This window comes from Cupressus sempervirens, chromosome 7 (genome assembly GCF_028749045.1).
Source record: "Cupressus sempervirens isolate cs-2001-9-10 chromosome 7, ASM2874904v1, whole genome shotgun sequence".
Taxonomy (NCBI): domain Eukaryota; kingdom Viridiplantae; phylum Streptophyta; class Pinopsida; order Cupressales; family Cupressaceae; genus Cupressus; species Cupressus sempervirens.
In genome coordinates, this window is record NC_143124.1 from 31,633,738 (window position 1) to 31,650,751 (window position 17,014).

The 17,014-nt window shown below is 30.3% G+C and overlaps 1 pseudogene; it reads left to right on the forward strand.

Moving 5' to 3' along the window:
- LOC149545281 (disease resistance protein Roq1-like) overlaps positions 1-4,161 on the forward strand; it is a 42,168-nt pseudogene extending 38,007 nt beyond the window's left edge.
- Positions 4,162-17,014: the final 12,853 nt, after the last annotated feature.

The following is a 17,014-nucleotide window of genomic DNA, read 5'->3' on the forward strand; positions in this document are numbered from 1 at the left end:
TAAAGATCACCCAGAAAATAAGTAGCAATAGTTGGGGGAAATGGGAAATTGAAGAAGAAATTTCAAATTAATCGATGATAATTTCTCCACCTTAGCATATACCCAATATTTGAATGCCTATACAAAAATTGAGATAAAAATTAATTCAAAATAAAGAATCATAAGCATCATTGCCAGAGACTAAAAATTGTTTTTAGTGGAATCTGATACAAATGATTATGTCAATTTATATCCAATACCATCATACTAACCACATGAATCAATTTAAACAAATTTGGCTGAAATAAATATGTTCAAGTAAAGTGGAGACCTATCATACTAAATCATTAAAAACTACTTTTTTAGATCATGAGCTGGCCCATACAACTGAGGATTGAATTTCTCTTGAAAAATAATAAAAATCCAAAACCTAATACATTGGGATCCATCCATGATTTCCATTAACAAGATGGAACAAGTGCATATTAAATAAATGTGAATCGATACCATATTTTTAAGTAATATAGAAATGATTTGTTTCAACCATAAAAAATGAAATTTCATCTTCCAAACCTAACATTGCCATCAATCTCAAATGCAAAAAAAAAAAAGAAACTAAAATCTCATGGAAGCAAGAAAACTTCATTGAAAATTAGTAAACTATTACAAAATATATTGTGTCAAAACTACCCATATTATACTCCTCAAGAAATTAGTGGAAAATGAGGTTCTTTTTTCTTATCCCAAATCCATCTATACACTATTTAAATTTCAATTAGCACATGTATTGTTGTTGTAGATGTCTTAAGGAAGTGTTTTTCATTGCATGCCAACTATTAGAATTGCCACCTGTTTAATGATTTCAAGTACGTGTAGTGTTCAATAAATTCCATGTATCAACAAATAAATTTTCTTATTTTTTCTTATAGGAAAACAAAAATACTACTGGGAAATCAGCCCTGACCAATCAGAAAATAGAATTAAATTGCAAAATCTCACTTTAATAAAATATTTTGTGCAAAACATAGGATAAAAGTACTACTCACAATTTTCAAAAAATGAATTAATAAGTTAAAAAAATATGAAAACTTTAGTCTCTACCTATTTATAGATGAGACTAGTAAAACAATTACATTCATTCTACTATATAAATGATCCAAATAAAAAATTACACTTTAACCTCCATTCACAAATAATATAACCTATCCTAATTTTGCATAACACACACATAATTTTCTCATCTTCACCTTTATTCACATCCACATAAAACCCCTCAGTCATGACCCCATACCTTCTAAAGACACATTGAATTTGTTGAAGATAGTAGTAAATAAAATAAGGAATTCCTGCCACTATAATTATCCATTCTCCTTTTCACACACCTTAATGGGATTTTTATTTGTGAGGTCTTGAAGAGATCTATTTATATCCGCTATTGAAGTTGAGCTATTGACCACAACTACAAAGCATCATATAAGACCACTTAATTTTGACGACCAAAGATAAGTTCTATAAGTGTCAATTTCAATCACTTCATCAACACCAATATTAGCCTTATATAACAAACATTTATTTAAACTTGACCCCCTTCATTTACTACTCTTCCAATCACATAGATTTCCCTTGATAGTTGGCATTTGTAAAAAGGCAAAAATACTATCAGTTCATCGAAAATAAATTATTTTTATTAACACATCGCCAGAAACATTAGTTGGGAAAAGATAGACTAACCAAGAAATGACCAAACAAAGATAAAGGTCAAATAATAAAATTGAGAAACACATTCATAAATAGAAAAACATTTTTATGATATTACCTTCAATTTGTGAAGGAAATTTTGCATTAGTGCATTGCTGCAATAACTAAGTTGCACAAATTTTAGTGCCTACAATTCTTCAATATCTAGTAAGCTATACAGTTTCTCACAAAAGTTGAATTTAATTTTCTCCAGACAACTCATTCTGGCTAGAGTTAGTAGGTCTTTGAGCTTATGACAATCTTCAACAATCAGCTTTGGAAGACCACAAATTCCTTCAACTCTTTGTGAATATTTGAACCTTTTAACATACAAATTGACGAGGAGCATTGTTGGTAGCATAATATTCTCTAGCTTCTCACATAGGGGAGAGGACCCAATACTTGAACGTGTTCCAATAATTGTGATAGGGGTTGTCGACTTGATACCTACACTCATTGACTTAATGTCCAATTTTCTTGACAATATTGTACCAATACATGTGACTTTAAAGTTGTTAGTAAAATGTTGACTACCCAAAATTGAATAAAATGTATCCTCAGTTATAAAAATTAACCAATGATGTGATGCCACATCAGCTATTCAAGTATTTGTTCCCTTTTATGCACGACCATTGGCCTCACTTTTTATTTGGGTTGTTTTGGACAACTTGGCAAAAAGCATGCTGATGTGGCATCATAATGGGTGATGTGGACATGAAACCTTAGTTATAGGTAGGTGACTCACCGAGTAAGCTAATGTCAAAGAATGAGGGTGATTTGAAATTTTAAAGTAGGATTTTGATAAGTGTGAATTTAGGGTGTTTTGTTAGCATAAATACTAATGATATTGCATTGGGGAAGCATCCTGAGCATTAGAGAGCATTGACATGTTGGATTCATTACTGTGTTTGTCATTGATGTCAATATAGCATTATTTATGTTAAGACTGGTAGGACAACACTTAGAGATCTTATTGGTATGGATAATGGTTTGATTATCTGGTGATGCACAATTAAGGATATGTTCCAAACTATGTCCTAATGACAAGGTTAACTATGTAGAGTTTAAGTTGATGATGTACGATAGTTATACCTGATTTACTGAGAGCAGTAAAGAAATAGAGTATTGAAGAACAACATTTTGATGTTTGATTGCTATCTTACATCTGAGATGCAATGAAGAAGTGTGCAATCATACAATGATAGAGGGTAGTCGTATGGTGATGTGAGTGAATGCACAAGCCCTAGTATCACACGTGTGAAGTTTTGTTTAGACTGTGAACTGATAGTGCTATTATAATTGTAATTAATTAATTATCTTATTATAATTAATTGGGAAAGCCTCACGGCCAACTCAAGGAATTATTATGAAGATATGGTATAAAGAAAAGTTATTTTTCTTGCTTGTATAGTATCAAGTACATAATCATTGTGAAGAACTGCAAAGTGCGAAATGGAGTAGAGTGCTTACTGAATGCAAGTAAGCGATCCAAGGGATTATTGGGTGTGAATTGTGTGATTTGGTTACAAGATTTAAAGGAGCAGAAGTCTGGTTGACAAGAAAGAGATAGAGGAAGGAAGCACATTTCATTTCTATTATTTTGCAAGGAATAATATAGAGATCATTTGGACAGTGAGTTCATTCATGTTAACCTTGAAGCTGTTTGGGCAATGGGTCCACCTATCTTCCACAACTCCTAACAGGGTTCAGATCTTCTAACAGGAATTGAAAGTCTCCTAACAGAGACTAATATGTACTGAATTTTGTAATATACTCCTAATAGGGTCCATCCTCTCACAAGGACTATTTATATTAGTGAAAATACTCAACTATCTGTTCAAACCAACTTGATCTTTCTATTGTCCTTCTGTCAGATATCACAGAAAACTGCTATGTTGACATCAATGATAAACATAGTCATGAATGTAACATATCATCATCTAGAATACTCCCCTATAGGAATATCATCAGTATTCATGTTTCCAACAAATGAATGGGGTGGTGTCAATGTTAAATGAAAATCTATTTTATGATGCTCAAATTGGCATCCATGAAGTCACTGACATCGTTCAGTTTAGTGCTGAAAACAGTGATGACGAGGATAGTGATGATGAGGGGACAATTGGAAAACATTGAGCTTTGTTATTGTATGTTTTCTGGTGGTTGGTGATAACTACTCCATTATAGGAATTGAGTCAATCACTTTCACACCACGAGTTCAGACTTGAGGTGTGTAAAGGAGAATGGATAATTACAATGGTAGCATCTGATGATCGAAGCCACTCTTCTTACCATAAGAAAGTTTCAGATGTCTTAAGGAACTTTGGGGTGATGAAAAGGGGATTTCGGGAGGAACTAATGAAAGATGAAGAATCAAAAAGTTTTAAAGTTTTACATAGAATTGTTGACAAGTTACATCATGGGTGTAGAGCAATGGTTTTGTAGGTAGGGAGATAATGTTATTTATTGATTATTTATCTAATCAAGTGATACAGAATTATAACCCAGATATTGGATTTCATTGGCTAGATTGGAATTCAAAGTGGCGACCATCAAAGTACAGATATCAGGCTTCGAAACCTAGACCTGCTACTCAGACTCAAGAATCGGGTCAACTACACCGCAAAACAACTGCATAGGGATGGCTCCTTCTTTGGCATCTCTAAAGGGTAGGATGGGGTTCTGCATTACTGTCTGATCCTTACAAATCACAGTCTATTTGGGAGTGGAGAGATACAATACAATATCTCTGGTTTTCTTTTTTAATTGGATTTTTTTGTGCTTTCTTGGTATTAGAATACTTTGTAACAATTTAGAGCAAATCAAAAGGTATCTGAGGTCTACTGCATAATTTCCATTCTATTTTCAAAGGTTCCAGTATGCACATCACATTGTTTTTTTGTTTTTATTTTTGGTAAAAGATGAGAATTTTATACAAAATTTGTTGCAAATTTAAAGTCAGACGAGTTGGTCTCCTACACTGTGTGATTGTCTAGTTTATTGTTTTAGCTTAGGAATTTTGCAATTATAGACTAAAACAGCTCTACTTTGCCCTGCTTCTGCTCTAATCGAGGGGGAGGCTCTGATTTAGAAGTGTCGGAAGGTGATGTTTCAAACTTTGTGTTGGTTGAGATTTCATAAGCAGTATATTCTAAAATTTCAATTTCTAATTATTTTTGAGGTAGTTGGTTGTTTGCTTGAACAAGAAGATGAATTTTACCAAGACTCTTATGATATTGGCAAACAATATGATGCTGTATTATATACGTAGAGTCATGAGTTCTGTGATTGCCCAACGAAGAGAATGAAGAATGATTCACAGCTCCGGCTGAAAAACCAACAAAATCTTTGTTTGAACCGGCGACCTATAATAGGTAACAAGTCATTTCTTGCGACCTATAATAACACTCGACGTAGTTATTTTAGAAAACCAACTACTGCCTTCGCTACTATAACCCAATATTACTATTGAAAGTTTTCAAGCCTCTACAATTCATAATTTTATGTTTTACAGAGAGAGGTGAGAGCGACTTTTTATTTACATTCTAACTGTGGAGAACATCTGACATGACCTGTGGCATGCTGAAAACACTCTCAAACATTTCTCTATCAAAGATATGTAATGTGTCTTTTAATTTCATATTGACCAATCCATCCCGACTGCACATCAAATAATGCCCAACACTAATTACGAACCACCAATCTCTCCTAGCCATGCAATGTTAGTACAGGGTTTTCCTTGGCCTCCCTTGCATTCCGCTCAGCTACTATATTCAAATCCACATGAGATTAGAAAAAAACGTAGTTTTCACTTGCACTAGAAAAGCACTCATCAATATTTATGACTTTACACCAAACAGGACCCCCTAAAGGTATTATGAAAAACACCACAGCAACCCGGCCATGTAACAGTTACCATGCCAATTATTAGATTTTAGCATTGCCCATTAGCTTATTGGGATGCTCTACCCCTGAGCTAGAAGCTCTTGTTCCTAATTGGAGATAACATAATATAAATCAGGAATTAGTTGAAAGCATTATAGGTCAATAATATTTTTAGTGGCAAATTTTTGCCAATTTATGAATCACGTATGTCTATCGCATCAGTAATTAGTGAATAGTTATATCCTATGGTATTGTTGGTTCGCTATGTAAATTCAAAATTTTGACCTCTTTTGTCGTTTATTCACCACATTTTTATTGGAAATGGTCACCTTGCCTTGTATTTTTTTGCCACCAGTTCAACAGTAGTTTTTATTATTATAAGGAATAATTTTTGCCTAGTTTTTGCAGATGAATGCAAGAAATCATCACCAACACGAATTACATTCATCAATATCAACACACTATTTTTTTGGCACATACACCAAGAATATTAAATTTATTTATTTATAAGCTCATGGCCATCGGATAGGAATCACCTCACACCATTATAGAATGTTATTGCTATTTCAAAATTGCCTTCAAAATAGACAAAGTGTCATCCTAGTTTCACCCTATTCACCAAATTTTAATCTCTTGCTTGTGAAATGTTGCCCAGTTTGCGCAAAAAAAATTATATTATAAATGCATGAGAAGGAGATGTATTACAGTTCACCATATTTTGTAGTTACAACTTGTTTGAATCCATTGAGGGACATTGTTACTATTAAAACTTAAAAGTGGGTTATATAGGGAAATAATATAAGAATGATATTAGTGCGTATTTGAATTTTATTTATTTATCATTTTGTAGTGTTTCCTTCATTTACAGAGGCTATGGATGCAAATTGGTGAAGTTTATTTATATAACATCCAAACTGACGGATCTGTCGATGTGAAAACTTGTAAATGACAAAGGATATTCATATATAGTCATTTCTTTCTAGTTTTATTTGTTAAATATTTTACATCCTCAGTCCCTATTATGTTTACTTTCAGAGTCTCTGGATAGAAGATGTTAAGGAAATCTTTAGACATTGAGTTGTTGAGAGACCTTGTCATAGTGAAAACTTTATAGTAGGTGACCATGATTGTCGACAATAGATTACAAACAATTTTTACTTATTTTCATATCTAGAATAATGTCAAAGGAAATGCATGATCAAATCCAAGGTGTATATTTAATGTCTGTTTCTCAAGCTTGCAAGTTAGTGACCATTATTTAATGTCCCAACGCAAGATCACAGGTGTAAGAAATGTCAAGTAATTTGTCTACTAATCTCATGAGTGATTTTGCAAAAGTGTTTTGTTCTTTTAACTATGGAATTCATTTGAGATGTTAGTCTTAACTACGTAGTTATAAAGTTATGCTAGAAACATATAATAGTTGTTGGGACCTCATAGTGGTCTTGTGTCATAAAAAATAAAAGGCCATGAGGTTGCTAAAGTTCTCATGCATGACTTCACCAAAGTTAAGTGCTTAACCACTTGAGGTGTTCTGAGGTTGCAAAGATAATATAACAAAGGTCATGGGAAATCTCAACAGTTTATGACAAAGTAATAAAAGGTCCCAAAGGTATGTTTAAGTATGATTGTAACTTCTTAGGGAAACATTTAAAGTTTTTGGCTATGGTCACAAGATTGTAGATCTAAAAACTATTGAGTTAGTTATTTTTCAACGTTTTGATTCACGTGGTCATTGGCTTTGGAAGTGTTTTTTCCTTCAAAATGCATAAGTCATCTGAATTGTTAGTCTTCAAAGTTAGTAGTAGTTTGCAAGTTTCTTTGTTGTTAATATGCATAAGCCACCAACCAATGAGTAGACGGTTAGCTACATTTTCAATCTTTATTCAAGAGTTTTGAAAAGTAATTTTATGATTCTAATAATACATACTCTTTTTGTTATTCACTATATAATATTAAATAAAATTGATAAATAGATATTATTCATAATGAATAAATGTAAGTTTGATGATGAAGAAGACCAAGAAGAGGAAGCAGAAGAAAATGAAAAAGATGAATAGGGAAGAAGAGGAAGATGCTTACATTTACTTAAAAATAGTACTTGCAATATGTAACTTTTTTCCCTAGAAAAGTGTATTCAAGTCTCAAAGTGTTTACATTACTGTTAGTGAACAGATTGTCCTCCAAGGAAAAATATACAAATTAACTCTAAATGCCCAGATAAAAATACTAAATCAGCACTAATAGTTGGTTAGGTTATCATTGAATTGATAACCTTCCTCTAAATTTATTTGGGTACAACTTCTTGTACATGATTTATAATGAATCAAATATGGATGCTTTTAACCAGAAAGCATAAAAGGTTTACAAACATCTATTCTTAAACACGAAGTAGATATGGAAATATTAACTAATTGAAAAAGAAAGCGAACGACAAATGACACAAAGTCCATTTTCTTGAATGCTACATCACATAATAGACATAGAGAGAGAGAAGAATGATATTTTCCAAACCCATAGACAATTAAAGCACAAAGTCTAGAATATAATCACGACACAAATTATATGTGTCAAATTGCATTCAAAGATGAACAATATGACACAAAGATCAATATTGATCAGAGATTTATTACACCAACTCAATGTTTTGCTACATTAAATTACTCTTCCTCTAAATACAACAAAATAAAACTAATTTTTCTATTTGGCACGTACAAATCATTTTGCAAAAAAAAATCTATTCTCCTTTCTCTTTTTTCTGCTATCTCAAGCTTTACTTTATAGCCCCAAGTCTGCAATTTTGACCCAAAAAGAAAAAAACTAGAACCCCTTTCTCATCACAGTTTTACAATATATAGTTTTGCAAAGTGGTTATTTAGTTATAAAAACTGACAAGTTTGAAGGTGGTTATTTAGTTATAAAAACTAATAGGTTCAAAGGTGATTATTCAGTTATAAAAACTGACAGGTTCAAGTATGGGAGGCATAACTAATTATTCCACCATTGGATCTCCTTCATTTTCAAATATGTTGGTGATATCATTTTCATCTATATTTCCATTGGAGTGATTGGTAAAATTATGCTTGAGTTAAAAGTTATTGGTTACTCCTTGTAGGTAGATAAAATTGTAGAACCATCAAACTCGTTGAACCACTTTAAACCATTTCATGTTTCAAATCTGAACTCTGAATTATTAAACCTTTAGATTGAATCTGCCTCTATTTGAGCTCCTTGAACCTATGAACCATTTGATCCTCCATGAACCTATTGTACCATTTAAAACATCTTGAACAAATTGAATTCTTTGAACTGCCAAATTCATTCAAACTTACAAGATGAACTCTTCTGAACCAAATGAACCTCATTGAACCAAGTTGAACCTATGAATCATTTGTACCTATTTGTCTTGGTGAAACCAATTGGACTCCTTAAACTATCAAATGCATTTGAGCCTGCAATTTGAACTGTTTTGAACCACTTTGAACTTCTTTAAACCTAGTTCAAAGTAGTTCAAAGAGATTCAAGACCAGAAACTAAAAGTTCAAATACTGGGTCTATATTAGGTACCAACAGGGGCTCTAATTGCAGGACTAATTTTGGTATAGAATCAAAGAACTCTAGAAATCTCTTGCAAAGACAAGTGCCTTATCCATTAAGCGATAGAGTCCACCAAGAAGAGAAAAATGGGAGCTGTTCGTGGAGAGGGTGAAGGGGAGTAGGGAAAAGCCAACTAACAAAACACCTAAACTATCAGCAAGCCTAAAGCTTGCACATTATTCAGACTAAAACTACACACCAAAAACATATTTACAAAATATATACAAAGGTAGGAAAATGACCTACCATGAAAGCCAAGGAAAGAAGAAGAATCACGTGAATCCATTTACTGGTTGGGAGAAGTAGGATCCCTTCCGTATCAGTAAACCATACCTCAATAGAGTAGCTTCAAGCCATTGCTCAATGATGATCTCTTCAATGCCAAACTCAAATTTAAAGCACACATGCATATGCTGATCCAACACTCTTTTCCGAACAACCATAACTCATCATAGCACTCTCTCTTACTTGAGAATTGATGTTCACTATCCATAGGATCAAATCCCACTTCAGGATAGAAAAAAAAAGTAGAAACCTCACCAAGAGATGATGCACAATACCTAGAAATTCTATCATCAAGATTCAGTTCTTGCACATGGTCCTTGGTTAAAAGCACATATCTGTGTCACTGTTTGTGATATCAAAACCTATTTTGGTCAAATTTCATTTCTCTATAAAAATTTTATTTTTTTCAAAAACTAAAAATACCATTTTATAGATCTTAGATTCAATATCATCATTATATAAAATTTTGAGTGTTTTGATTAGTTATAATATGTTATAATCTCAAAATATTATAAGTTGATATTTCAACATTTTAGAAGATGCTCCCTCAAAAAAGGAAAAAAAAATAGTAAATCATATCAAAAAAATAAAAAAATAATATTTATCTCTAGAAGAGAGAATCCTCTTCATGAATATGTAATTTTTTTTAAGAAGGTATAGATTTGATAGGGAAGTTTTGACAAGAAGAAAAAAATTGTTGGATTATGATAAGGTCAAACTTGAGTACTTGTAACAAAGAAAATATACATAAAAAATAATTTATTTATTTTTTTGTTCACTAGCTATACATGTCATCTATAAGATCTTTTTAAATTAGAACAAAAAAAAGATGATTTGCATATACTTGTTTGACGGGAACTACACCATGTATTTTTTATAGTTAAGAAAGTGACTTCAAAATAAAATAAAATGAATAAATTCTTACTCAAAAAAATTATAAAAACTATAGGCATAAAATTCATCCAATTCTACACATTTCATCAGTTTACATCATCTTCATATTTTAAACACAAATACCTTTTTTTGTCTCATTAATGTTGAATTGTCACATTCTAATATCACGTTTCTTTATAAAAGGTGACACAGGTTTGTGCTTTTACCCCCTTAATGTCATGGTCAACTTGCAACCATAGAGACACCTCATCCAACATGGGATCAACCCTTTAATATGTGGTTTCTTCATCTCTTTCAAGAAGAAAACTGTGATCAAACATGCTACACATCCCATCTTTGTCCTTTTCCAAAGTGCTATCACATTTTTCAGCACTACTTCCAAAATTCAAATTAGCAAAACCATACATAGAAGAATGGTAAGAAAAACTATCAATGGACACTTCATTCTCAAACTGAATTGAATGAATACCTAATTCATCATTAAAGAAATGATCTAGCTTGACTGCTGATAGGAATGTGTCTATAATTTCTTCTTCCTTATTGAGAAAAGTGTCCTTCAACATACTAGCTAAGTCACCACTAGGTTAAAAGTCAGCTTCATACCTCTTTTTCTCAACAAGAAATTCAGCAGAAATATCTTCATCCAAAGGCATCTTTACCCCATCTTTCTCATAGAATGTATGAGGCCTAGTTTCTAACTCATCAATCAGCATATCATGACCAACTTTAGGATTAGAAAAGTAGGTATCTACATCCTTAGTTGTAGAAATCAAAGGTATAAAACTGAAAAAATGTTTTACCTCGGCCACACTTATATGATTTTCATCTTGTATCTTTGCAGTCTCTTTGAAATCACTAACCATCCATCCTTCAAGTTTTCTTGAATAGCCAAGAATCATTTATAAGGGAAGATTTGAATAGAAGTTATCATTCTTTGAACATGGTTCCTTGCTGAAATCTTCCATGATTTCCATAGGTGAGCATAATATACTCCTGTTGTCTTCTTGGGTATCAAATAATGAACTATCTTCATGAAATGGAGTCACAGGAAAAGATTTTATACAAGTCTCCATAGTCATAGAAGCTAATTGAAAAGAAACATCATCCTCTTTCTAAATACACTCCAAATTTTCATTAGAAAAAAATAATGATGGGCAATCTAAAGTTTTTACCTCAACTTTAGGATTTACTAGAGGTGATGTGGAGACAGGAATCATGTGTGGCTGAAAGGTGTCTAGATATCCATCATCTCATTGGCTTCCAGTTCCTTCTTCTTCAAGATCTTTCTCCTACTTGTATTCCACTTTAGCCATCTCTTCTTTTTCACATGTATGTCCTTTTCTTTCTAGATCTTGCACTTGGGATAATTTCTTTATGAGGATGGGACCATTAAAAAAATTCAGCCAACCTACTTGTATTGCAACTTCTTCGGTAATCTCTCTGATAGGAATACCTTTGAATGATGGGATAAAGATAAAGATTTTAGAGGTATCTTCATCTCTTTTTGGAATCCAATCTTTTAAGATTTATTTATATATAATGAAGGCTAATGGGTATCCTTCTTCAACAGAGCTGCCAACCTCCATTCTTGGGGAGGTACCTCAAATTTTGAAAATGAAAACACTGGACTCTTTAACCAAAAATTTTGAAAGTTTATAATAGAGTCTCCCATCTCCACTTGGAGAGATAACAAATTTAACCGAGGAAAGAAAAACATTGATCCATCAATTTTGATTTCCCCAATAGAGTTGCCAAAAAATCTATAAGTGAACAGATTGTCCTCCAAGGAAAAATATACAAATTAACTCTAAATGCCCAGATAAGAAGACTAAAACAAGACTAAAAGTTGGATAGGTTATCATTGAATTGATAACCTTCCTTTAAATTTATCTAGGTACAACTCCTCATACATGATTTACAATGAATCAAATATGGATGCTTTTAACCAAAAAGCATAAAAGGTTTACAAATATCTATTCGTAAACATGAAGTAGATGTGGAAATATTAACTAATTGAAAAGAAAGCAAACAACAAATGACACAAAGTCCATTTGCTTGAATGCTGCATCACATAACGGACATAGAGAGAAAGAAGAATAATCTTTTCCAAACCTAGAGACAATTAGAGCACAAAGTCCATAATATAGTCATGATAGAAATTATATGTATCAAAGTAGATTCAAAGATCAACAATATGACACAAAGATCAAAATTGATCAAAGATTTATTACACCAACTCAAAGTTCTATTGCATTAAATTAATCTTCCTCTGAATACAACAAAATAAAACTGATTTTGTTGTTTGACACGTGCAAATCATTATTCAAAAAAAAAATCTATTCTCCTTTCTCTTTTTCTGCTATCTCAAGCTTTACTTTACAGCCCCAAGTTTGCAATTTCTACCCAAAAAGAAAAGACTAGAACCCCTTTCTTCTCACATTTTTACAATATATAGTTTTACAAGGTGGTTATTTAGTTATAAAAACTGACAGGTTTAAAGGTGGTTATTTAGTTATAAAAATTGATAGGTGTAAAGGTGATTATTCAATTATAAAAACTAACAAGTTTGAGTATGGGAGGCATAACTAGTTATTCCACCATTGGATCTCCTTCATTTTCGGATTTGTTGGTGATATCATTTTCATCTATGTTTCCACTAGATCAGTTGGTAAAATTATGCCCAAGTTAAAAGTTATTCATTGTTGTTTTCAAGTAGATAAAAGTATCGAACCATTGAACTTGTTGAACCACTTTGAACCATGTCATGTTTCAAACCTAAACTCTGAACTATTGAACCTTTAGATAGAATCTACCTCTATTTGAGCTCCTTGAACCTATGAACCATTTGATCCTCCATGAACCTATTGTACCATTTAACACATCTTGAATCGATTGAATTCTTTGAACTGCCAAATTCATTTGAACTTGTGGGATGAACTCTTTTGAACCAAATGAAGCTCATTGAACCACTCTTAACCAAGTTCAACTTGTGAATCCTTCATACCTATTTGTCTTGGTCGAACCAATTGAACTCCTTAAACTATCAAATGCATTTGAGCCTTCATTTTGAATGAATTTGAAACACTTTGAATTGCTTTGAACCTAGTTTGAAGTAGTTCAAAGAGGTTCAAGACTTGAAACTGAAAGTTCAAATACTAGGTCTATATTAGGTACCAACAGTTACCATAAAATTTGAGTACTATTGCAAGGTCTATATTTGCTTTTTTATCAATATTATTTGATTTTTTTTGTTATTTTTAGACTATTTCATACTTAATATTGTAATGAATTTATAAATTATTGAACTTGTTATATTGTTATTATAATTTAATTGATTTTTTTTATTAAATTTAATGTCAATGCTTTGTGAGTAACAGTAAATATAAAATTATCCACTTTTATTTATTGTGATTAATTTACAAATACATATTATAAAAAAACTTGTTAAGCTTTGAAACTAATCTAAGAAAACTAATTTTAAATATAGTTTGTTAAGAAAAAATATATAAACCATATTTTCAAAAATATTATAATTTTCTTTAGGTTTTTATGTTAAACAAGGGTTCTGCTAGAGCTAGAGTCCTTGCCTTTTGATTAGAAAAACAAAAGAGTATATTGAAATATAAAATAGAAACATGCTCTGTTCAAAAGATAAAACATAAAAGAGATTTAGATTTCATACTAAATTGTATACAAATAAATTTAATAGTTGTCAGAAAAGTTTTGGTTCTATTAATTTTCCAAAATAGATATTATTGACAAGATGAAAAATATGAATTGTTAAGGATTCTAGAAATTGTGATAATAGAAATATTAAAACTACTTAGATATGATGGTCAAGAGCATAAATATTTTTATGTAGTAATGTGATGAATGAAGATGGGGGCAAGAAGAATCTTATAAAAAAAAAAAAAATTGGAAATGAAAAGTTTATTTTTTATTTAAAAAAATTTCTTAATGAAGTCAAAGTATATATGTCTTATTGTACTAATATCCGCCTATTGCCTTGTTAGTCAGACAGTAAGATCTATCGTTAGAGAAGACACTCTGACCATCCCATTTGGAGCCATGTTCATTTGAGGAACATAATAAAATTAAAATAAACAATTCAAATATCAAAATCATCTATAGTAAGCTAACAATCCTTTATCGTAGCCTTTATAGATTTCCTTAACTAATAATTCAAACAATGCTCCTCAACGAAGCAAAATTAACTCATGCCTCTTTAACACAAATTTAAGTTTGGACATTGCTTTAAAATCTAGTAGTATGTGATTAAGTATTCATTATTTAAAAATCTAGTTTGTATATATCAAGTGCAAAAATTCTAGAAAGACAAGAAGATTTATTCATTATAATTTTTGAAGTCCTATTAAGTATTCATTATCTAAATCGGTTATTCCAAAAGCCCATATCTTCAATTTATTGTTGATAATTTCAAAATGGAATATAGTTTTATGGTATTAGACACTCTCGGGAATAGGTCTTTCTACTTTTCACAGGCATCAAAAGAAATGGCTCAATTGTAAACCTTATGCAACTTTACAACAGTTGTCCAAATAAAATGACGGCCTTGGTGCAGCAAAAAGATTCTATCACATGAATGACGTTCTATATATCTTTAGAAGATTGATGCAAAATTTCAAATGGAGTTCATAATGCAAAAGAAAAAGTTTGTCAAAAATACCTATCTAATTATAAGGAAGTTGAAATGTTTCCTTGCCTTTCTAGAATTTTTGTGCCTAATACAAATGCTTATAACATACAAGGATACAATAGTATGAGCTAGATGAATTAATAATAAAAAAATATCTTATAAACATTTTCAAATAACATAATATGTAGTATTAATAAGAAATACAAATTTTGTGGTTGCACGATGCAACCACTAAGCTCAAGTTAAACACATGTTCTCCTTATTTAAGCCACTCTGCACTTAATAAAATGCGAAAGCCACTTTACTTTCAATAAAATGTGGAAACAACAAAAATGAAAGAATTTAATGGATTTTTTAAAAATGTTTAAAATCACTAGAAAAAATAGTCATAAACAATGAAAAAAAACATTTAATTACCAAAATATTTATTTTAAAAATAATATTGATAGACATTTAACATTCCCCAATGTTTTTAGATTGTTGAAAAAAAAGTGATAGCATAAACATGGTGAAAATTGTGGTCTCCTATCTATAGGGCATGGACTAATAAATAAAATGATAATATAATATTGAATTTTGAAATTTTGAAATTTTAAAAAGTTTTTTTTCTTTTTTCTTTTTACAAATATTTATTCAAAGTGGCAACAATTTATTAAAAGGTTAATATTGTCCAAGAGATGTTTCGTACTAGAAAATGACTAGTCATAGATCATTAGATTAGGGTTAAGGTGTAATTATGGTTTTAGTTCTATTTGTAGATTTTATTATGATTGTAATCTAAATTTTATAAATTTTCATTACAATAATATAAAAAAATAACTCTCTAACAAATATTCTATAGGCTAAATAATTAAATAGAAACTAAAACATAATATTTGAAGAAAAACTAAACTAATATTAAAAATAATTTAAAAACTAAAACATAGAGTAATTGTAAAAATCAAAAGTTAAATAAATAGATATCATAACATGAGCCAATATAGAAAAAAAAAATATTAGGTAAAAGTGGAGATTTAAAATATAATCTTATGTGAACAATTTTATTTTTTTGATCGGTAAGAGGCCGAAGCCAAGATTAATTATTAATAATATTTGTTAAGCCTGAGTAGATTCAAACCCTAGACCTCTTCAATAAGAGACTCACAATTTACCATTGTGTTACAGGCTCTTACCTATCTTATGCGAACAAATTAGATTATTAATAATTTGCAATTTAAATAACATAGTATTTACTAAAATATTTTAAATAGATTAATAAATATTATTTATTTAAATTCAATTTATCAAATCTCAAAAAATGTCATCAAAAAAAATATTATGAAAAAATAATAAGAGAAATACAAAAAAAAAGAAAAAAGAAAAAATAGCAATGCCTCTAAAAAATATTCTATTGACTAAATAAATTATAGAAACTAAAAACAATATTTACATAAAAAATTAAGCTACCATAAAAAATAAATTAAAATAATTTTAAAAGTAAAATCTAAATCAAATTTAAAAATCTAAAGCTAAATAAATAAAGATCACAACATGAGCTAATGTGGAGATTACAAGTACATTATTATTTTTAAATAAATAGAGAAAGAAAAATAATAGTCAAAAGTGGAGATAACAACCAATAAATATCAAAATGATAGTTAAAAGTTGAGTGAGATAAAAACTCGTTGGTAAATAATTAAAAGGAAAGATTTACAATTTTTTGTCCAAATAGACAACTTTTCCACCAAAAATTTAATTTTTGGGAACAAAGTTCCCACAAATAGCCTCAATTAGTTCTTTAATATTGTCTATTAACATTTTTCTTAATTAGATTTTCTTTTTACAAATAATTTAAAAGCTTATAGACTTTCCAAAATAGAACTATATATGTTATTAATAAAAAAACAAGTTTACATATAGACTTATTACTAGAGAATAATTTTTTAAGAAAACTTATAATTTAATAATAAACCAATAATGTTCATTATTATTAAATAACAA